This window comes from Lissotriton vulgaris, chromosome 7 (assembly GCF_964263255.1).
Source record: "Lissotriton vulgaris chromosome 7, aLisVul1.2, whole genome shotgun sequence".
NCBI lineage: Eukaryota > Metazoa > Chordata > Amphibia > Caudata > Salamandridae > Lissotriton > Lissotriton vulgaris.
Window position 1 is genome coordinate 740,070,273 of NC_141695.1, and position 24,222 is coordinate 740,094,494.

Here is a 24,222-nt window from a genome sequence, read left to right on the forward strand (position 1 = left end):
AGTGATGTAATATGTGATGTCATCAGCAGTGCATTGCACGCGCAAGTTATAGTGAGTCCGACTAACTATAACGTGGGAATTTCAATGGTTTTATATCAGTAAAATTTCCAGCTAACTATAACTGGTGTGAAACCTATGGTTTTTTCAGTGAATTTAATAGGTTTTTTAAATGCTAATTCCTAACTATAACTGGTGTGAAACCTATGGTTTTTTCAGTGAATTTCATAGGTTTTTTAAATGCTAATTCCTAACTATAACTGGTGTGAAACCTATGGTTTTTTCAGTGAATTTCATAGGTTTTTTAAATGCTAATTCCTTTGTATATCGAGTTTCTAACCTTTTTTTTTTTTACAATTTGCTGTTTTTTTTTAAGTATTCATTTTTTCTTATAATTTTTTTCTTTTGCGCTCTGGGTGCGCGCTCCGGGAAGCTTTCAGCTAAGCTCTCCTGTAAGCTTCTCCGAGAGCTCATCTGAAAGCGCACCCAGAGCGCAACTGTCGTTCGTGAAAAAAAAATATGAATGAAAAGTTAATAATAATGCAAAACATTTCGTACCATACAAATAAAATTAGTTTTTTTTAATATGGAAAATGATTATGCATTTCTATAAAAGATTGATGACGTCACTTCGGCGCGCAACGTAAGTGCCCTCGGAAGCGCATACGTGCGCGGCGCATAAACGCACGGAAAAGCGCCTACGATCGCGCCACGTTTGCGCCCCGGAAGCGCCTACGATCGCGCTGCGTAAACGCACCCGGAAGTGCTCCGGAGCGCGCAGCGTAAACGCGTCGGGTCATGTGACCCTCAAATAACACTTTTCATTGGTTGCTAACAGTTTTTTTTTACAATGAATGAAATCCCCACCCATTTCCTTCACTTCTTCTTTCACTTTTGTGACTGAAAGACCTGCCTTTTTTGCTGCTCCATATTCCTGGATTCATCATGGCTGCCAGACCATCCAGCAGTGAAGATGACTTCATTGATGAAGAGCCTCCTACCCCAAAGGTGAAGGAACATTTCATTTGGAAATTTTTTAAGTTTCCAGAAGGCCAGAAGAAGGTGAATGCACCAAAAGTAGAGTGCAGGATCTGCAAACAGGTCCTGTCACGGGGTAACCCCCAAAAAAAATACTCTTTTGGGAACTTTACGATGATCCGACATGTGGAGAGGAGGCACCCCCAGAATTTTGCCCGGGAAAGTGTCAGGGCTCTGGCACAGGAGGTTCCCAGAGATGGGGCCTCTACATCAACAGGAGGAGCAACTTCTTCTGGAAGAGACCAATCTCAGGGGCAGGTAGCCAACATCCAACCTGCATTCAACCATGGGCTCGTCAGATGCAGATACTGCAATCAACTCCTCACCTATGGGGAGCAAAGTGTCCAGCTCATGGTTCGGGCATTAGAGAACCATCACTGCCCTTCCCACCCCTAATTTTTTTCTTTTCTTTTTGCTCCTGTTGAGCAGTTTCTATTCCCTGTTTTTGTTCCTCTTCAGTTAAAAGAAGAAAACCAAAAGTTCTTTTCAGAACTACCTCCAATTCTCATCAAAGAGCTATAATCTTAAAAAATGAAGAGTAAGTGAAATATAGTGCATTGATAATTGAAAGGAGAATGAGTAAGAAAGAACAGAAAGGTATGAGAGGTGAAAGGAAGTGAAGTAGGAGGAATGAAAGAAGGTGAGTGTTAGAAAAGAAAGTTATGACACAGTGAATAAACTGGAGTATTTCTGACATATCTGTAAACACAAAAGTAACGCATTGCAGGAGTGCGTCACAAAAGTGACGCAACTCCAGTAATGTGTCCTTTCACATGGAAAAAGCACCATGTGAAAGGTTTGCTGTGAAGCAGGCGCAAGATTTTGGCGCAACTGCATCCTAAAAGTGACGCACTGCGTCATTATTACCAAGCTTTTTGCAAGGAACACCCCCTCTGCATGCATTATACCTGACACTATTTTTTAAAAAGTGACGCATCTAGGTACATGGGTCACTTTTTAAAACTCTGCGCCATATTGTATCTGCATCAGGTATATTGTATGCAGAGGGGCAATCCCGCGCAAAAAGCTTGGTAATAACAACGTACTGAAATCTATGAGATTTCCCTGCGTCACTTTTAGGATGCTATTGCGTCAAAATTTTGCGCCGGCCTCGCATCACTTTTATGTTTACACATATGTCAGAAATACTGACGTATCTGTAGCTCCTTGCAACATGATTCGTCATACATTAAATATGACACATCTGGAATGTCATAAGGACTGTGGACAGAAAAGTGACGCATCACACCAGCAGTGTAATAAAATGTGCCTCGTTGCACTATATTTAAAGGATGCAACAGCATCCTAAAAGTGACGCAGTGAAATCTCAAACATTTCACTGCGTCGCTATTACAAAGCTTTTAGTGGGAGAACACCCCCTCTGCATGCATTATACCTCACGCAGATATAATGTGGCGCTTGATTTTAAAAAGTGACCCATCTACCTAGATACCTCACTTTTTAAATATAACGCAACGCGGCACATTTTTTTACACTACTGGTGCAATGCGTCACTTTTCTGTGCGCACTCCTTATGACATTCCAAGTAACGCATTGCTGGAGTGCGTCACAAAAGTGACGCAACTCCAGTAATGTGTCCTTTCAAATGGGGAAAGCAGCATATGAAAGGTCTTGCCTCAGTCTAACACCTGCTGTAAAGCAGGCACAAGATTTTGACGCAACAGCATCCTAAAACTGACGCAGTGAAATCTGAAAGATTTCACTGCGTCGCTATTACAAAGCTTTTTGCGGGAGAACACCCCCTCTGCATGCATTATACCTGACGCTATTTTTAAAAAGTGACGCATCTAGGTACATGGGTCACTTTTTAAAACTCTGCGCCATATTGTATCTGCAACATGATTCGTCATACATTAAATATGACACATCTGGAATGTCATAAGGAGTGCGCACAGAAAAGTGACGCATAACACCAGCAGTGTAATAAAATGTACCTCGTTGCACTATATTTAAAAAGTGACGCATCTAGATAGATGCGTCACTTTTTAAATATTGCATAACAATGCGCATTTTTTTACACCGCTGGTGCGTCACAAAAATTGACGCACAGGAAGCGCAAAACTAACAGCGCAAGGCCTTCATAAATATAATCCTGGATTTTCCCCGTGCTTCGCCGGTGCGCGTACCATGCGCTTCCCCCGCGCAAAACGAAAAAAAAATTTTAATGCCCTGCAGGACCCTATTTTAGTCCCTACATCAAACCTAGGGGGTCAGAGGGGGTCTACTCTTCCCCCTTATGGTCATTTGCCCCTTTTTTTTTCAAACCCCTTGTGTCTCGATTTTACCGAGACACAAGATGGCGGCCGCTCCGGACTGTTTAGAATGTTTACAGACAACTGAGAGCCAATCAGCTTCCTGCGCGCAAGTCGCGTGTCGCGCCGGGAGCGCTCACGGGTGCGCGCACGGGAGAGCGCCTATAGATATATATATTTTTTTGAACCTAAATTACTCAAAATCCACTGGAGCACATATCTTGAGACATAGCAAAGGCACATCGGGCTACCAGTCCCTACAATTTTGCCAAGTTTGGTGGAAATCCATTCAGCCGTTCGGGCTAAAAGTGAAATCGACCGCCCTATGGAAATTAACATGGGGAAAACGCGTTTTGGGACCCCCCTTTTATCTCGGCCCCCGCTTGACGAATCCCCCCCAAACTTTCAGGGAAGGACCGGACCGCCATGAGACCATTTTCCTGAAAATTTCAGGCAGATTCGTCAACCGGCGCCAAAGTTATTCAAAATAGAATGTTGAGATTTAACATTGAAAATTATCCTAACTATAACTACCTACTGGCGACTGCCAGTAGGTAATATATATATATATATATATATATATATATATATATATATATATATATTAGAAAAAGTGGAGTCACACACCCATCGTGTACCTATCTCGGCCGGTGTGGGGACTCAAACCGCCATATTGGTAAAGTAGTGAAGGATGTGCTTTTCAGCCAGCCCACTCCTCTTACGCTTACAGGTAGGAAACTACAATGCTACATGTCCCAGGTCTTCCCTGTAGTGATCTGATGATCACCGGTCTAGTTGCCAGCATGCCACAGCCACTCCCTCATGGCTGGTTTACACCCACACCACACACATGCAGCACAGCTGTCACAGGACATGTGACCCTGCCAATCAAAAGGACCGGCGCACGTGCTTGGGCCATTTCCATTCTCTTTCTGGGTATGTCTGTGTGGTTATTATGTATACATGAGGGCCTAGGGACCTACCACATCAAATTCCCCACTGCCGGAGGTGACATGATGATGTCCGCACCACGATATTCAATCATAAAGGGCCCATTACTTGAGTTGCACAGAGTTGGTGGCAGCCGAGGCACTTTGGCTGATACGGGCCTCCTTCAACCTGGCGATGACTTGAGGTGTGTAATCAAGAGAGAAGGATCCCTTGTCCCGCATAACCAGGGTATGCAGGTATCATTCTGACTAGTCCCAAGTAAAAAAACCCTCATGCACGTGTATAGTTCGTGATTATAGCGGTATATCTTGATTCTCCGCTGTACTTAACACGTTGTGTGCATAATCATGGGGTTTAGTTGTTATGCATCCTCCACCAGGAGGCATTACCCTTGGTTAAAACAGTAGTGATCAGTGTATGGGCAGTGAATAGTGAGGTGAGTAGTTTAAAAACATATCTTCATACTGGACTAATACATTTTATTCGTTCCAATTCTGGCGTTGTCTTGTGCTACCTGCAGCCTCATGTAGCACGACTTGTACTGACTCTTCCAATCTGGGCCCGGGAGAAAGCATTCTCTTCCCGGTTACCAGATATGGAAGGCGGCAGCATGGTAATCGAAAAGAGACTAGTCCTGTGTGGTCTAAATCTGTTTTCGTTTAACGATATAAATATTATTAAGTATGAGTATCTGGAATTACTCGCATTGGTATTGTGCATTCATAATTTGTTAAAAAATGGAAATAAAGAGTCAAGGTTCGCTTCTTAATATGTGGCGTAATTTCTACATTGGTGATAATTCTCGATCTTAGTTAGCAACATGAACTGATTTCAAAATTACCAAGTATTCCATCATGGTTTAAAACACTTCTGGATACAACACAATTTGGTTAGTGAGGTGCAATGATGTTGGTTTTGGATTGAGTGTGTTTGTACGAACTGATTTGCTTTAAGGTTTATACTAATAGTACTGGTTTAGTTATTAGCTACTGTCTTGCAAGTATAAATTGGAATTATATTAGGAAATGTCAACATAAACAGTTTACAGAATGTCGAGAGGCTTTTAGAGTGAATTTTCTTCTCCATCAGGCTGTTGGAGTTGGTTTTTTTTGTACGAGATGCTTTTTAAAACTTTTTTGTTGCAACCGGAAGTAAGTTCCCCTAGAGTCTCCAACTACTTGTTCCTGTCCAGCAGGCTCCTCACAGTGCTTTGGTCAGAATCAAGTGTGTTGGCTTACCAACTTCTAGGTGAACCACCTGAGTTTGAGGATGAACTCTACTTTTCAGACTGATTATGCCAGTGCCCAAATGGAACTTTTTAATTATTTCTTGCTGAACTCCTATGTTTGCACACAAAAAAGTAGCTAATGGAACATTATTATTTTTGTGTCAGATGTTTGCTACCCCACCATTTTTCGTCACATATATTGCAGGATTGCATTTGGACCAGTATGCACTTTCGAATTCCTGAGCAATTCCTTCATGACATTAGAGACAATGCCTGTCCCCTCACATGCCTATCCTTTATTGCATCACTTTTTTGACTGATCTAATAGGATTGAGACCTTTAATGGCCTGGAGATCTATCTGGGCCAAGGAAGAAACTGGTTTCACTAAGAGAATCATTAATGACTGCCTCCGTTTGGATAAATATAGTCTGATCCCATGGCTTAAATATGTTTTAACATCATATAGAGTCGTGTTTGATTTGGATATTTTTGAAGATCCAGCTAGCGCCATTAATATTTCCAAACAGGAGCTCAAACATGTCTATCTGGGGGTTAAAGCAAAATTGCATAGTGAAGTGAGCTGCCAGTTTGTAACACATGAATTTTACCATTCAAATAACTTAGCAAGCTATGGCTTTTCGAAGTATTTAAAAGTGGTCACTAAGCAATCTCACCAGTATGTCCTTACAAGATTGAGATTAGGCATTGTTCATAATCTGGTGGCCTTTCCCCTGATAAAAAAGCATACGTCAATCCCCTGTCCATGCGACGGAACTTCTAAGCAGAGCACTGTGCACTTTTTGCTTATTTGCCCTTTGTATTTAAATCTCCGTATTGCTTACCTTAACCCCCTTTTTAAAAAACATTCTGTGTCTACTGTTAAAACTGCCATGAGGTTTTTATTCACACTTGATGTACCGGACGTGCGTTTTTTACAGCGACTTTTATTCTGAAATCCGTGTCCACCAGGAAAAGTATGGAATTTATAACCCAACTGTGAATGTACTGTTTCCTGTAAATTTAGCTGATATTGCTGACTTGTTACCTCTCCCTTCCTTGTGATTGCACTGAATTCCCTTTTTTTAAATGTTATAGCTGTTATGTAATTTTGATGTAATTTCTTGTGTGCTTTTATGATTGTTTTTTAAATGATCGAATAAAGCTTTTGAACTGAACTGATTGCATCACTTAGCATTAGCAGGGCTGCCACCAGAAGATTGTCAAGAGTGCCAATACCAAATTCTGAGGTGTTGCCTGCATCAAAGATGAAATGTGTACCTACCACCTAACCTACCAGCGCTTTGATTGGAAGAGGTCATTATAACTATTGCAACAGTCAGTGAGTGTTTGTGTGAGTTATGACTGATGATTCATGTGGTAGCAGACAGTAAGGAAGGGTGTTGAACTGTAATTTGGGATCGTGCTTGAGATGATTTGCAATGTTTGGGACCTCAATGATGGGCAATAATTGGTTCCCTTGAAGTTATTGGCCTTTACAAGCTTACTTAGCGAAAATGAACCTGTACGGTCCCACACTGTGGCCCTTCTGATTTTTCATTACCTAGTAGGGCTGCCCTAATGATGATTTGATCGACAAGACTGTCAAATTCCAATTTGCTGCTTGCATCAAAGAGGAGATAGTGTACCCACCCCCTTGCTTGGATTGGAACAGATAACCATTGCACCAATAAGTGTTTGTGAGTGATAATTGATGATTCATGTGGTGGCAGACAGCAAGGGAGGGTGTTAAACTGTGATTTGGGAATTTGCTTGAGATGATTTGTAATGGTTGAGGCCTGAATAATGGGCGCCATTCTTCCCTTGATTGGCCCTTTCATACTTTACAGATTTACTTGCTTGGTCCTCCTTTTTTTTGGTTCTTCAGATACCAGAACCATCATTTAGTTGAATGAATGAATGAATGAATGAATGATTGAATGAATAAATGAATGAATGAAAAGAGTTTTTGTAAAGCGCATGCTGCCCTAAGGCCTCGTAGCGCTATCAACGGACAGACTGGGGGGGCAGAATGAAACCAGTTAGAAGGGGTTTGTAAAAAGATGAGTTTTCTGGAGACGGCGAAAAATCTGGAGATTAGATTCCCTGCGGAGAGCGGGAGGCAGAGAGTTTCAAAGCATCGAAGTGTTACAGGAGAAGGAGTGGCCACCCCATCTGGATCTGTGGATCTTCCTCGTAGTTGCGAGGAAGGCCGTACTGGAATGAATATTCCTGGATGGACGTGGGCAGTAACGAAGGAATGAGTGATGACAGGACCAGTTTTCCACATAGAACCATGAGCCAAGCACATGGCCTTGAAGCGAACTCTGGACTGAATTGGCAGCCAGTGCGGCTTCCTTAGAGCTGGTCTAGCCGACTGTCTCTGTTGAATCTCGAGGAGAAGGTGGGCCGCACAGTTCTGGATTACTTGTAATTTCTGAATGGTGGCCTGCGGGGCGCCCAGGTACAATGCATTCCCATAGTCCAAACGGGACAGGATGATGGCTTGTATCATAATCCTTCCCGCATGAAAGGGAAGTAGGGGGAGGATCTTCCTTAACATCCTCATCAGGCCAAAGCAGGTAGCAGAAAGCTTTCTGGCTTGATAGTTGAAGCAGAGGGAGTTGTCGAGCCATATGTCAAGGCTCTTAATTCGGAACTTGGGAGCGGGCTTTGTGCCAAGACAGGGCGACCAGGAGAGGGCCGTCGACAGCGAGGAAGACTTCCCAGAAACATTAGTTCCGTCTTGTCACCGTTCAGCTTAAGGTCGGACAATGCCATCCACTTGGCTACAGCCTCTAAGCAGATGCCAAGATCACACAATGACCCTTCGGGGTGGTTTAGTGCAACCACCAACTGGGTGTCGTCCGCGTAGGTTACAATTTCAATCCCAAATGGTAGCACTATCTCAGCCAATGGTGTCATATAGATATTGAAGAGCGTGGGGCTCAGGGAAGAGCCCTGAGGAACCCCACAGCTCAGAGGCCACCGATTGGATTTGACCATACCCTCGCAAACCTGGAAAGAACGGTCCTGTAAGAAAGAGCGGAGCCAGGTGATAGCCAGTCCTGTCACTCCAAGATTTTGTAACCGCTCGGCAAGGATGTTGTGGTTTACAGTGTCGAAGGCAGCACTAAGGTCTAGCAAAATAATTGCTGCTGCGCCTCCCTGATCTAAGATTCTCCTAGCTTCTTCGGTGACTGCAATAAGCGCTGTCTCCATCCCTAACTTGGGGCAGAAGCCAGTCTAGGAGTCATGGAGAAGTTTATTGGACTGTAAATTGTGAACTAAGATGGAATTGATGTGTTTCTCAGCTAATTTGCTTAACCAGGGGAGTAGAGAGATAGCCATGTTAGTGGTGTCTAAATTCGTTTTTTTAAAAGAGCTCTGACTTGTGCACATTTCCATGCAGCGGGTACCTTTCCTACAAAGATGGAGGTGTTGATAGCATTCATGATTACAAGAGGAATAACATCGGTGACTAAAGTGAGATGTGGTTTAGCGGGGTCCATGGGAGACCCGGAAATTAATTACCTGCGTGATGAGTCTGTTCAGCAGGCTCTCATATAGCAGGAGAAATTCAGTGAGAGAGCACTGACAAACAGAGTGGGGGCTCTGGGGGCTCTCATTAGATGGAGGCGTGGACCCAGTCTAATCAGAAATAAAAGTTTGGGCTATGACCTGAATTTTTTTATGAAAGTATTCTGCCTGGCTATTGCAGCCAGATTGGGCGTCCCCGGATTGAATTTCTGCGGGGCGGAAATAAGCGAATTGGCAATACGAAATATTTCTTTTGGAGCGTTTGCAGCAGCGCTGATTCTGTCCTTGAAGAATGCTGATTGTGTAGTCTTGATTTTGGCCTTGTAATTCCTAATGGCTTGCCTATAGGCCTTTTTTCTGTCTTCTGCCAAGTTTACTCTCCAGCACCTTTCAATCTACCTACTAATTTGGTTGGGCTCTCTTAATTTGGGAGAGAACCAAGGTGCCAGTTTGTGTTTGGAGTTTATGCGAGATGGTGTCTTTGGGAGCAGCGCTAGTCAAGCGACTTTTGTATCCAAAAATTAAAATTACTGTTGGCCATGTCTGGATCAGAGTCAGAGACCGGGGTAGAGGCGGCCAACAAAGAGGACCATGGAGTGGCTGAAAGGTTTGACCACTTTCTTTCCAGCTGTGGAGTGACATTGTGAGTGGCAGGGGAAGCAACAGCTTCCCAAACCAGAAGGACGAGCAAGTGGTCGGCCCACAAAAAAAAATGGGGGTATCAACTAGGAGATTCTGAGCATTGCTGAACACAGAATCAAGAAGGTGCCCCTTGATGTGAGTGGGGGCAAAACCCTTCTGTGTGATTTGGAGAGCCGACAGACTGGCTAGAAGTTCAGCCGCTAGACGGTTAGAGGGGTTGTCCAGATGGATGTTGAAGTTCCCAAGAACCCTGAAGTTTGCTGGGCTGAGGGCCAGTTCAGCGACATGCATCGGGAGTGTATTCAGGAATTGACCTATGGGCCCGGGGGGGCAACATAATAACAGGCCCGAAAGGGTGCTAGTTCGTGAAAATTCTAACGAGAAGGTCATACATACACAATTAGGTATTTCCTCAATAACAGAGTAGCAACAGAAGTTAACTTTAAAAATTATAGCTAAGCCGCCACCTCTTCCTGACTTACGGTCCACTCTGTGCATCGAGTACCCCGATAGAAGGATCTGAGTGACGAAAGGGTCCTCCTCCTGCTGTAACCAGGTTTCGATCAGAAATAATACATCCGGCTTATGGTCCCCCAGCAAGAGTTGTAGTTCTAGTGAATGTTTGGGGAGGGTGCGGCAGTTTAGAAAAAAAAGTTTTAGTGGGGGTATAGTTGCTGGTGCTTCCTAACAGTAGAGGAGAGGTTTAAAGTTGCAATGAGGGCAACTTAGGGAATTACAGGTGGGGGACAATGAGTGTGTACAGTTAGGACCAGAGGTAGGTCTTAGGGTCATTAAGGTTTGCGCACTGTAGGGGAGAGTGTTATTTCCACTGCCAGGGGTTCTGGCCCCTGGTCCCGGCCGGGAGCGGACGGGCGCAGACGGGCTTGCCTATGGGGCGCCCGCCGGGCATGCCCGCTGCATGTAGCCGCTGCGCATGTCCGATGCACGCGGCCGCTGCGCATGCGCATGAGCACAGACCTAAGAAGGTGCTGGGGGCGCGAAGGCTGGAGCACCAACCTCACCGGAAGTGATCACAGCTCCCTGAAAGCCCTCCGCACAATCGGCACTTGCCGTGGCGGACCGGGGCTGGGGAGAGAAGTAAAATGAGGAGCAACGTGAGAGCACAGTGCAGGTATGTTTTTAGTGTATTTAAAACAGATTTAAAAGCAGAATTTGCAACGCAAGTCAATAGCAGCTTATATACGCACAACTAGCGGCATCCCCTGCCACTACGGGTCTGCCCTGTCTACTCCGCGTGCGTTCAGCACATACCTAAGCAGGTGCTTGGGGCAAAAAGGCTGGAGCACCAACCCCACCAGAAGTGATCACAGCTCCCTGAAAGCCCTCCGCACAATCGGCACTTGCCGTTGGTGGACCGGGGCTGAGGAGAGGAATCAAATGAGGAGCAACGTGAAAGTACAGTGCAGGTAAGTTTTCAGTGTATTTAAAGCAGATTTAAAAGCAGAATTTGCAACGCAAGTCAATAGCAGCTTACATACGCACAACTAGCGGCATCCCCTGCCACTACGGGTTTGCCGTGTCTAGTTAACAATCAATAACCTAAGGGTACATGGCGGAGCCGAGCTGCAAGATGGCTGCTCGTTAGTGTGGCTTTGCTGACCGAGCACAATATCCGCCAAATATCCTGAGCTCAACCATCCATCCGCAGCTCAAAAGCAAACAGAATGTTGCTGCAACAGACGCGGAGCAGATAGCTTGAATTTAAGCTGCCGGGAACTCAAGCATATGGAGGAAACTCGAGGCGGAGCTAGTGAGCAGGCCACCGGCCGGTGAAATAACGATGGTGCTGTACTTGTAAAGGCAGAACAGAGCTGTACTCACCTTGACTGGTGGGGCGGACATCCACCACTGATCACGGGGCAGGATAAACACACCGGCGGTGGCTGGCAAAGAAGCCCAACAGATCGGCTGGAGACCAGAGCTGTGCACCGATCCTGCCGACGGAGTTCAGGTGAGTGTGTGTCTGTCGTGAGGCCTGCCCGTGCTCCCTGGCGCTCCTTGGGGAAGCTGTGGTGGCCTGCAGTTGCGCGCAAAAAGAAGCCCCCGCAGCGAGGTGAGGGTGACCCCCCCTTCCACACCATAAGCAAGCCTGAGAGCCCTGGGATTGGATGTGGCATTGAACAACGGCCTGTAGCCCCCACGAGGCAGCAGTGAGGGGGAGAAGGGTTCAGCAAGCGCCTATGCCTGCCATAATGAACACACAGCAGGCAACTATAAAGGCGTGGGCAGAACAATCAAAGGGCAACACAATATACAAGAGAAATAGTGTGGAGAAAGATAATGCCCACGCGCCAGCACAGCAGCAGGCAAAGTTAGCAGGTGCTGCCCACGAGATAGCACAACAGCCAACAACGTGTGCAATAAATTGTGCACGCCATAGCTCCAAAAAAGAGGAAGAACGGCAGGTCTAGCAGTAACAAAGCTCCGCTGGGACAGAAGTTGAACCAGGCACGCGGTGGGCACTGGCAGCAAGATTATCAGGCGGGGGAGTCTCACTGACTGCATGATCTGTACATAGTTAGAAGCAAGGCGCTGTGAAGAGAAGGTCTCCTGTTACCGCAGCAACAGCACCTCCAGGTACGAACACCACATGCCGAGTGTGCACCGCAACATATAAATTGCACACCCCCAAAGTGAGGGGACTGGATGCTGAATGCATGCTGCCATCACCCCCTCGAGGCTACAGCACCATGGCACGGGCCCGAAACCCCACCTAAATTGAGAAGATCTAAGACGACGGAGCACACTGTGGCAGACCGCTCAGCCCTCCACAGGGCTTGGTTGCCCCTTGGTCGCCCCTTGGTCACCCCACTCGCTGCTGCCGCTCCTGCCTGCCTTGCCGCTGCTCCTGGGACTTCCCGCTGACCGCTGATCTTGGATTTCAACAACGACAGAAACACCACCGCCCTGCTGGACAACCTCGCCAACCTCGGACTCAAGCAACTGGTGAACACCCCCACCCACTACGCCGGCCACACGCTTGACTCCGTCTTCTCATCCAGCAAGCACATCTCCTTCAGCCATGCCACCGGACTCCACTGGACCGACCACAGCTGCGTCCACTTCAGCTTCAAAAGAACTTCGACCCACCACTACCCGCAACCGGTCCCCCGCCAAAGCTGGAGCAAGATCACCACCGAGCAGCTCACCGCCTCCCTCAGCCAGAACACTCCCACCAGCTCAACGGACCCCAACGAAGCAGCCAGCAACCTCACCAAGTGGCTGACCGCCTGCGCTGACGACCTCGCACCACTAAAGAACCCTCCCAGCAGACCCGGCAGCAAGAAAACCCCCTGGTTCACCGAGGAACTCAAGGAATCCAAGAAGAACTGCCGCACCCTCGAGAAAGCCTGGCGGCTCGACCACACCACAGACAACAGGACCGCCCTCAAGCATGCCATCCGCAAACACCATCACCTGATCCGCGCCACCAAGAAGACGGCACTCAAAGAATGACTGGACAACAACACCCACGACAGCAAGGAACTCTTCAGCATCGTCAAAGAGTTCTCCGTACCCCAGCGCCGGAAACAACGACATCACTCCCTCGCAAGACCTCTGCAACTCACTCACCTCGTTCTTCCACCGCAAGATCGCCGACATACACAACAGCTTTGACGCACAGACCACGCACCCTACCACCGAACCAACACCTGCCACCGACACCCTCTGCAACTGGACCACGATCAGCACCGAAGACACCACCCGCACAATGAACTCCATCCACTCCGGATCACCAACCGACCCGTGCCCACACCACGTCTTCAACAAAGCCGACGCCACCATCGCACCCTATCTCCGAGACACCATCAACTCCTCCTTCCACACCGCCACCTTCCCGGAGAGCTGGAAGCACGCCGAGCTGACCGCCTCCTGAAGAAACCAACGGCGGACCCCACCGACCTCAAGAACTACCGTCCCATCTCGCTTCTTCCTTTTCTGGCCAAAGTCATCGAGAAGACCGTCACCAAACAGCTTGCCGCCTTCCTCGAGACGAACGGATCCCTCGACCCCTTGCAGTCCGGGTTTCGGGCCAACCACAGCACCAAGACCACCCTGATCGCAGCCACCGACGACATCAGAAGCCTGATTGACAACGGGGAAACAGCGGTCCTCATCCTCCTGGACCTCTCTGCGACATTCGACACCGCCTGCCACCACACCCTAGTGAAGCGCCTCAGCAACATCGGAATCCGAAAGAAAGGGCTGGAGTGGATCATCTCGTTCCTCACCGGAAGAACCCAGAGAGTCCTCCTCCCTCTGTTCAGATCCGAGGCCACCGAAGTCATCTGCGGCGTACCACAAGGATCTTCACTCAGCCCAACCCTCTTCAATGTCTACATGAGCCCCCTCGCAGCCATTGCACGCCAGCACAACCTCAACATCATCTCCTACGCCAACGACACCCAGCTCATCCTCTCCCTCACCAACGACCCCACCACCGCTAGAGCCAACCTACACGAAGGGATGAAAGACGTCGCCGACTGGATGAGGAACAGCAGCCTTAAACTGAACTCAGACAAGACGGAAGTCCTCATCCTGGGATCATCACCCTCCGCCTGGGACGACTCCTGGTGGCCCCCGGCCCTGGACACCGCTCCCAAACCAACGGACCACGCACGCAACTTGGGCTTCATCCTGGACTCCTCCCTATCGATGACCAGACAAGTCAACGCCGTCTCATCCTCGTGCTTCAACACCCTGCGCATGCTCCACAAGATCTTCAGATGGATCCCCACCGAAACCAGGAATACCGTCACCCAGGCACTCGTCACCAGCTGACTGGACTACGGGAACACCCTCTACACCGGAACCACAGCCAAACTTAAACAAAGACTCCAACGCATCCAGAACGCCTCCGCACGGCTCATCCTCGACATCCCCTGACACAGCCACATCACCAGACACCTGAGAGACCTACACTGCCTCCCTGTCAGCAAGAGAATTACGTTCAGACTCCTCACCCACGCACACAAGGCTCTCCACGACCTGGGCCCCAAGTACCTCAACGACCGCATGACCTTCTACACGCCCACCCGCCAGCTACGATCGACCAGCCTTGCACTCGCCACCCTACCACGCATCCGCAGAGCCACTGCCGGAGGAAGATCCTTCTCCTACCTGGCAGCCAAGACTTGGAACTCCCTCCCCACCCACCTTCGGCGCACCCAAGACCATCTCTCCTTCAGGAAGCAGCTCAAGACCTGGCTGTTCGAGCAGTAACTTACCCCTTCCCCAGCGCCTTGAGACCCTCCGGGGTGAGTAGTGCGCTATACAAATGCCGTGATTGATTGATAGATTGATTGACTTATCTGAACTCGGGCGCACACCAACATTGCGCAGCAAGACAACCTGAGTCTAATCCCCCGGGTGGCCAGGCACTTCCATTATGCAAGATAGGAACACTGGTCGACAAAAAACAGCTGACCCTTAGGTTCAGAACCTCTTCCTCGAGATGCGGAGTAACTCCCTGGAAGGACTCAGGTGCGTGACACCTTGGCAGGGCAAGGGTTTGTGTCTTGGCACGCTCTAGACAGGCGCTACAGGAGAAGAGCAGCAATGAGGAAAACGGATAACAAACAGGCTAAAATCACCTTCGAGAAACGTTACTCTTGAATGCAAGACATCGACTCCACACAGATATTGGTAGTGCCTGAAACGCAGATGGAACCAGAGCAAGAGGACGATATAAAATCTATGCTCCATGAGGTAAAGTTTAGCCTCAGAGCAATAGACGCCAAGCTAGACTCCCTGGTGCTGAAAATGAACCAGGTCTAGCAAAAAATGGATAAGCACGAGGCCAGAATAGACACTTTGGAAACTAGAGTTTTGGACTCGGACGATCGCAAGGCGTAGACGCAGGAGCAACTACTCCACATGGTTAAAGTACTGGATGTAAACAAGGCACGTAACAAAGACCTTAAAGCCGGTTTGAGAAGGAACAACGTCCGAATCACAGGAGTACCGGAGTCCATTTATATAACAAACATGGAAAAATTTGTGGAGGGCCTACTACGAGATCTGTTCGACCCTGACCTATCGCCGATGTTTCTTGTGGAGCGAGCACACCGAACACCGGGGCCCAGACCCCCCCATGCGCTCAACCCAGGACAATCTTAGCTCGCCTACTCAACTACAGGGACAGAGACACCATATTAAGAGTAGCTAGAGAGAAGGGAGAACTGAAACACCAAGGAAATAGCATTGCATTCTTTCCAGACTTCACCCAAGTAGTGCAAGCTGCACACAAGAATTCATACTAGTGAAGGAACTATTTAAAAAAACTGGCACAAAATATGCAATGCTATATAAGCCTGGGTGGAATTTGCATAGTCGTGCTATGCAAATCTCTGCAAAACCGCAAAAAATCTCCGCGAGCACACGGAAATTGCGCAAGCATGCGGAATAGCTTGCCCCTCTTGTTTGCGATATGTTTTTGCATGGTCGTGGGGAAATGTGTTGCTAACTTGCCCATGCGGTCGCTAATGGGCACAGCCATCTTGTTTTTCACTTGTCCTGCCCGTTCGCGATGCCTCTTTCCTGTTCCGGGTCGCGTATTGCGTGCTCCCCCCATTCGCAATGAGTATTTCCTGTTTGTGAACTCGTATTACGTGCATGTTCTAGGGGAAATATTGTGCAAACTTGCCCATGCAGTCACAACGCGTGCGGACATCTTGTTTTTTTCTATTGCTGTGGTTCAGGGCCTGGTTTTCTATCTTCCCTCTATCTTTGCAATCCTTTGTTTCTGTACAGTTTGTTGGGATCTTTTTTATTTATTATCTATCTCTCTATTTTCCTGAATCTATATTTAGAGTTTTTTTCTACTTTTGGTTACTTTTTTTACTACTTGTTTACACTTTTGCTGTAATTTGCTTTTTCATTTTCTTACTTTTCCAATTCCTCCCTTTTCTTTTATGCCCCCCCAGAGTCCCGGAGCCATGGCCAAGGGAGAAGGCAAGACCATGCGAAAGAGAAAGTCTCTCCGTTGCCGCAACCGCCTTCCCTGTGGAAGGGGGCACCCAGACGGGGTGCAGGCCCATGCCTTATTTGCTGAGGCGGAGGTGGCCGCACTTGATTTTTTTTTGTCCAGCACCACCCCCTCTTAACCCTGGCAGCAGGTGGCAGGCCTGGGTCTGGGTACGGGCTCCGGGAGAGTTGCCAGCGGTGGGGAAAGGTGAGCTGGGCAGTGTTTTGCTGCTCTGGTGTCTGTGCACCGATACCCAGCTGACGCACCAGTGGTCTGATATCCTGAACCAGGAGCAGGACCTGCTGGATCTGCTAGGAGTGGAGGTCCCGGGGCTTGGTGAGTAGCTATCTATTATTACTACTTTGTGTACCTCTACTCTGTGTTAAATATTGCTAATACAATTTTTCCCCGAACAGCAAGAATGCTGCTGCTTACATTTCAGGTAAATTACATTTAAAAATCTTCTGTGATTGTTATGACACAGGTGCTCGGCGCTACTAATCTAATTTGTTTGCAACTTTATGCTCGCTTGGCATGATTATTTAAGAGTTCACTTTAGAGAACTTAAGTTAGGTAATGCTAGAGAGACTCTAGTCCTACCTTTGTCCGCCTGCTACTAAGAAAAGATAGTGGTGGATTGATAGGTTTAGTTACTTGTTATTAGTAGATAATTTTTTTGTGGTCTGCATGACGCATCCTCTGTCACATCACGTGTAGCTGAGTGCTGCTTACCTGAGTCCTTAGTGAAAGCTTTTGTAGTTTGTTTATTGAGGTGTAATATAGGCTTATTATCACTAGCAGAACATCATCTGGGACCAACCAAATCTACAATTTGGTGTATTAAAAAATGTATGCATGTGTCCTCCATTGCATTTTTTAGGCTTAAAATAAATGGAAATGCAGACTTAGTGAACAATTGGCCCATCTGGAATAGGTGGGCTAGGTCAGGTGGTACTTAGGCTTAGTTAGTATTTTGGAATCAGAATGGAACACTGGATTAGTATGCATAGATATATTAAATAATAACAAGAAGGACCGCAAATCCCGAAATACTAGTCGACCAGATTTAGATAGGTCAATTTTATTGCAATCGTTGTTTCCATAAATGTTCTTTTGAGCGTTTTTTAAAATATTTAATTTGTTTTACACCATTATCCATGTTTGTCTCTTTCTTTCTTACATCTTTTATGATCAGCACCCAGGGGCAAGAAGGGGGTCGGAGTCGGAGGGAGCTGGGAAAGATTCCTCGCAGGGCCAGGAACTCTCTTCTACTGAGGGCTCTGCTGCTGGCCCCAGTAAGTCCTCCTGTTGTTAATATTGATAATTATACTTCCCTAACTGTTACTGCACCAGCACCTTATTTTTTTCAAAATATTATTTTGATTTCCTAATTCTATTTTTTACAAAATCTTTTTTATGTTCAATCTAGACAATCAGTTTCCAAATTCCTGTTATCCCTGCCTCTAAGCCTCTGCTATGACTCTACTACTACTACTATTAGTCTGTCTGTAGCTAAGCTTACCCAGATGGCCACTCTTTTTTGAAAAGGTTTTAAATAAAAGTCCGATTCACCAATCACTCTAGCCTCTGAGTCCAGTCCTTTGGGTTGTCCTCTTCTAGTCTTCTTAATCTTGAGGCATTTTGAAAATTTCCACCAACAAAATGCCCAACCAGATATTTAAATATTTTTGATAGGATACTAGTGCATACTACTACTGTTGTAGGGAATCTGCACATACAGAACTATGCACAGCACATTGTTAAAAGGAGGTTGGACCTTCCTCATACCTCATGCGCAATCTCCTGACTGACTAGCTACAGTGTCTCATTAGCTCCCTGAACCCCCCAAAGAATCCCAAAGATTAGACAACCCAGAAAATAACACTGCACTCCCAACCTCTCAGAGTCGTGGATGCAATGCACACCCTTTCGCTCACTCACTCGTTTAAGTCCATACCAAATACCACAAAGTCTATGTAAGTTCAAAAGGTTTATTTTCAAATAACGAGCTCAGTAGGTTGTTTTATAATGCAGTATACGAGTACGAGCCAGCACCAACAGCCAAATGGATAAGATTAAAACATTAAGGGCCAAATGTATCAAGCAAAATTGCATTCGCAAACGCCGAAATTCGCTGAATTCTACGTTTGCAAATGCAATTTTGCCAAATGGTATGTATTAAGGCAACATAAGGAATCGCAAAATTTGTGATTCCTTATTTTGCGATTGCATTTATGAGTATGAGTATGAGTATGAAAAAGGCTTTATTTCAATAAAAACATATCTTAAAAGCATGAACAGAAAATCAACACTTTAGGGTAACAACTCATTTTCCCATCGGTATTAGCACCCTGGTTGTAACTTTTTACAGTTTTTCTTTAAAAAAATATACATTTACACATCAAAATTATCACATTGCAAGAGAATAAAAACTATTTATACATACAAGTAAAATCTTGAAATAAATATTTTCTCTCAGCCTTTTTGATCTGATGGACCAGGCCCATCTCAGGAACAATTGCATTTAAGGAATTGCACATTTTGCGATTCCTTAAATGCAATGTAAGAAACACCAAAAAAGTGCAATTTGGCCTTAAGGAATTGCAAATTACCACCAACTTCAAGTTGGTGGTAATTTGCGATTTCTTTGAAAAATGCACTTTTTTGCATTTTTCAAAGTGCAATGTGAAGCACATACATGCGTTTAGGGCATGTATGTGGGCCACATGTGCACCCATGCTTATTTCAGTGGGTGCATTAGGGTGTCCTTTTGACACCCCTGCACCCTTGAAATTATTCTCAATTTGTGATACTCAAATTGAGAATTGCAAATTGAGAATAACTTCCCATTCATTCCTACGGGCCTCCTGGCCCATAGAAATGAATGGGAAAGAATTCCTTAATTGCGATTCACAATTTGCGAATCGCAATTATGGAATATTAAGAAATCACAAAAAAATTGCGATTTTTTACATACATCCCTATTTGCACTTCTCAAATAGCGATTTCTAAAAAATCGCTATTTGAAAATCGCAAATCTGGATGTTGATACATATGGCCCTAAACATTGTTACAATTACAAGTCCAGAGAAGACAAAAGGGGAAATAATGATAACTGAACAGTGGTTGAAGAACCACCCTCCACGTTGCAGGAATATAGTTTAAATGAAATTATAATTGAAGCTCCCGAGAGAATTCTGGGATATACCTCACCTTAGAAGAACCTAAAAGTACTGGTTACATCATAAGCTCTGCAAAGCTCTGTTTTGTGGAAGTGAATCTTCCATCTGTAATGAGAAAAATGATGCACATTAGTTAATTGCAAGCATTTCTCAGTTGTGCCAAAAGTGTAGCATGTTAAGGCTAAGCTATGCAATAAGGACTGACCACCAGAACTTCATAACAAAGTTGCTTGTTTTTCGAACTTGTACGCAGCGCTCAGACAGTAGCAGTATGAGCTCATGTGGGCTCAAGGGCTTCTTAGTTCTTACACAGCAAGCTGCGAGGTGACGTGCGTAAAAATAAAAGACACAAAGCTAAAATGATTGTGCGGCTCAGGCTAACTTAGTATAGAGATTAGCATGTCTCTAGAGACCATACCACTACCAGTGTCTACTCTACTCTAGTAGTACCAGATTTGTACTAGTGATGTCTGTTTTATATGTATGTATTAACTTTTGTTTGAATCTTGCAAGTGAAAAAGAATAAATAGGGGGAGATGTATATGGCATCTAAAAAATGTGTAATGTTTTTTCTAGGCGTACTACCAACCACCAGTGCTGGGGCCAGTGGCGGTGGTGACGTGGCCATTCCGGAGGGGGCAGGAGATGCGGCACCTGCAGGGGCTGCAGGGGGTGAGACAGCAGCAGTGACGGGCCATGGTAAGTTAACCTTACTCATTGACATAACACTCACTGCAAGGGCGTACACTGTACTGTTGAGACTTAGTAAGTTGCAGAAGACACCCTTTACTTAGCATTAGCAATAGCATTAGCGGTGGGAGTTGAGTAACCAATGGCCTCTTCTATCTGACTTCAACTCAACTGTGAAAGTCTTATGGAGAAGACTAAAAGTCAGATCAGATGACCTTGATGGGTGTGTTGAACGAAAAGGGAAAGAAGGGTGGAAGGAGGAGGGTTGGGCGACATGTAATATTTATGACTGGCAGAGAAGGATACATGGGATGCATGCATTGCATAGGTGGCTGATAGGAATCAAATGCTTGGGTGGTTGAAGGATGGGTGGAAGGTGAAAGTAAAGATGCCTGTCTTTTTGGGTGAAACTGTATGGGTGGGGGATAGCAAGAATACTCAATGATGTTTGGGCCAAACTCTAAGCCAAGACAAAGCAAGGAAGGAAAGGAAGCATGGGTGGTGGTTTAAAAGAAAGAATAAATGTTTGTTGGTGAAACAAACTAAGGTTTGTTGAGAGATTAAGAAGAATGATAGACGTTTACTTTGAATGGATGGATGACTGGCTGGTATCATCATAGATAGGTGGAGACTGTCACTGGATGAAGAGTCTTAATTTGAAGAGAATGTAAAAGAAACCGCACTGTAGTAGCAACGCAGAGGAGAATATAATTTTTTTTTCGGAATACTCTCTTGACCCACAGTAGTTTGCAAGCACAGCATATATATTGTGTATGTATGTAGTATGTCAAGCACCTTCCTCTGACTCAGAGGACAACTCCCTACTTATGGTAATTATTTTTTCGACTATGTCTGCTAGCCTACCATGGGTGGCCTATCGGCTGGTTACACAATCAATCAAAACAAAGTACCTCATGTCGTCCCATATATTAGCAATGATCATTGGATCAGATATCATCTGCCTTTTTCTAGTAGTCAGGGCAGGGTGAAAGTGAAATTAAGCAGTTGCCCTTGATGCAACAGAGTCTGGCCAGTGCCACCCGTAATAGAAAAACACGAGCTTCTCCACCTGCAGACAGTAGTAAATGAAAAAAACGTGAGTCTGCGTCATGACTCTAGTATGTTTGTCTTGGGCGCAGGCTGACTGAGCTGACATGCTGGATACAACAAAGTTACGCTACTTTGGCAAAACAAGAGAGAAGAAGAAAACTGGTGTACTGTGTACGCAAGTCCATACATAGTGCTAGTACAATGCCAGAAACAACCACAAATGTTAGAGACCGAGGAAGTGGGAGGGTAGATACATACATACCACAAATGTTATGTACTGTGCTTGCTAGTGCTCTGTGCCACTATGTGTTGAATTTGTGTTACTGTTAAGAGTTTTGGTTATTAGTTTTTTTTCCTTTTTTGATACAGCTACTCCTTCCCAAGCAAAACCATCCAGGAAGGAGTTGGCAGCCATGGCCCTGCAACGGACGCTGGAGGCCGTCTGGCAAGAAAACCAGTGGATGGTGGCTCTGGCAGGTGAGGAGGAGGGGGCGGTGGCAGCTGCAGCCTCCTCCAACAGTTGTATAGCGCCACGGTCAGGCAGCCGCCCACCACCGCCCTTCAATATCCAGCACTGCTGCCCCCCCCCCATGTGCATGCAACTGCAGGGCATATGCAGGCTCCTCCGGAATTTGTGCCTAGAGGAGCAATCAGAGGAGGTGAAGAAGAGGCTAAAGGTCCTGGAGATGGCAAACCGAATATCCAGCCAATAACTTGACCATGTTGCATTGACCCTTTTTTAATCCTGCTTTTATGTGGATGGGAATTGGGTGTTGTGTTGGGGTTTATAGACATTTTGGACATTGTTTGGACTTTATCGTTTTGGACATTGGTTGGGGTTAGGGAGAGGGGTGAGTCGGGTGTTGTGGGATTTTTTACATAGTTTATTTTTGTGAGGGCATTAAATTATATTTCCACTTAAACATAGCAATATGTTGTTAATGCATAGTGGGGGGGTTACTGTTTTAGTCACAATCATGGTTTCCTTGCTGCTGCAGGGCCGCACCCAGTTTTGGATTTAATAATCTGCCGATTTTGTAGCACACAAACAGATAGATGCGGTACCCCTCACTGAGTGACTTGTCCTACTAGTACTGTCAGTCTCTCCTCCTAGTCCATTATTAATACCTCCCCCAAACTTCTTAGGTTAGCTGTGAATGATATTTAAGTTAGGCACAGCGAGTTCTGCATGGCGACGATGGTTTGGTTTTCCAAGAGAATGGAGCTGTCATGTTTGTGGTGGTAGTAGTAGACACTGGCAGTAGCATCTTTTTAAAAATGAATCAGTCAGTCGCACGAGACTCTGGGGGGAATAGTAGAACAAAGTCAATAAAACATAATTGTGGCAGGGATAGCCTAGTACAATAAGTTACAAACTCGACTAGGCCTACACTCGACACAAGCATAACCTTTAGTGCTGTGTGTAGTATTATGACAAATACAATCAATGCCGGCAATTAATGATGATGGATTAGGTTCATTCGGTAACAAAGTTACCTAGCAGTATAGAAGAAAAAAGATCTTGCCTGGTTGAGTCCCTCCAAAAGAAGGTGAACACATGATGCTGACTACTATAGCTCTCCTCCTTTCCGAGCCAAGAGAGACTGCCCATTAACTGAAGATGAAAATGAACAGGTAATGAATGATGCCATGGATTGGATGCTGTCGCTGACTGAGTGATTTGTGTTGTAGTTTGTTGTGCATGAAGTTAATTCATTGTGTACTATTATCTACACATTAAAAGTAACTCAAGGAAATGTTTACCTACTTGTTTTTTAATAACAAATTTGTACTTCTACTGCAGGCCGATCCATTGAATTTTAAATATGGAAAGGGGACCTCAATCTGTACACTGCACACTGAGATGGACAACACCATGATGACCACAGTGACATAATATCTTCGCAGTCACTCAGTAGGATCGGAAATGATTGATGGAATAAGTCAGGGCATTACATGAGTGGCATGAAAGGTAAACAAGTCAACAACAACCACAGCAGACCTACATGTCTGTGTTGTGGTGGAGTAGAGTGTAGTGGTATGGCTGACAGCGGTGCATTGATTTAGTCACTTCATTTGTAAAATGCTACGTTGCTGTATATGTGCTTTGTCTGACTCTGTCAAAAATGTACGCTAAATGGAGGATGGGTCAAGGGTGCCGTGGGCCTGCTCTGTCCTATTGTTGGTATAAGTTAATGCTGGAAAAAAACTAGAGTAGATATGATGTATCCATCCATGCCACCTCTGAAGTGTTCTTGTTGCACTCCACTAATGTATGCATTTTTTTCCTCTTTATTTTTCTATATCCCTTTTGTTTTTCCATCTACAATTACAGGCCTGCCCTAACCCTGTGCTATACTAGGCAAAACAACTCACACTTACCTTACCAATGAATCTACATCTGCCAGGCAGACAGTGGCGTCACCCTAGATTGATGGAAGGACAGAGCGTCCATGGAAGGGAGGACCAAGAGGAATGCTGAGATGCAACTCCTCATTTGACGAGGATAACATACAGTAACAGCATCAACTTTCATCATCTTTTAAATAATTTGATTCATTTTTTGTCTTCAATCATTACTATTGTGTGTTGTTGTTATTATTATGTTTGCTCTCTGCTTATAATTCATCCTTACAGCTATTTTT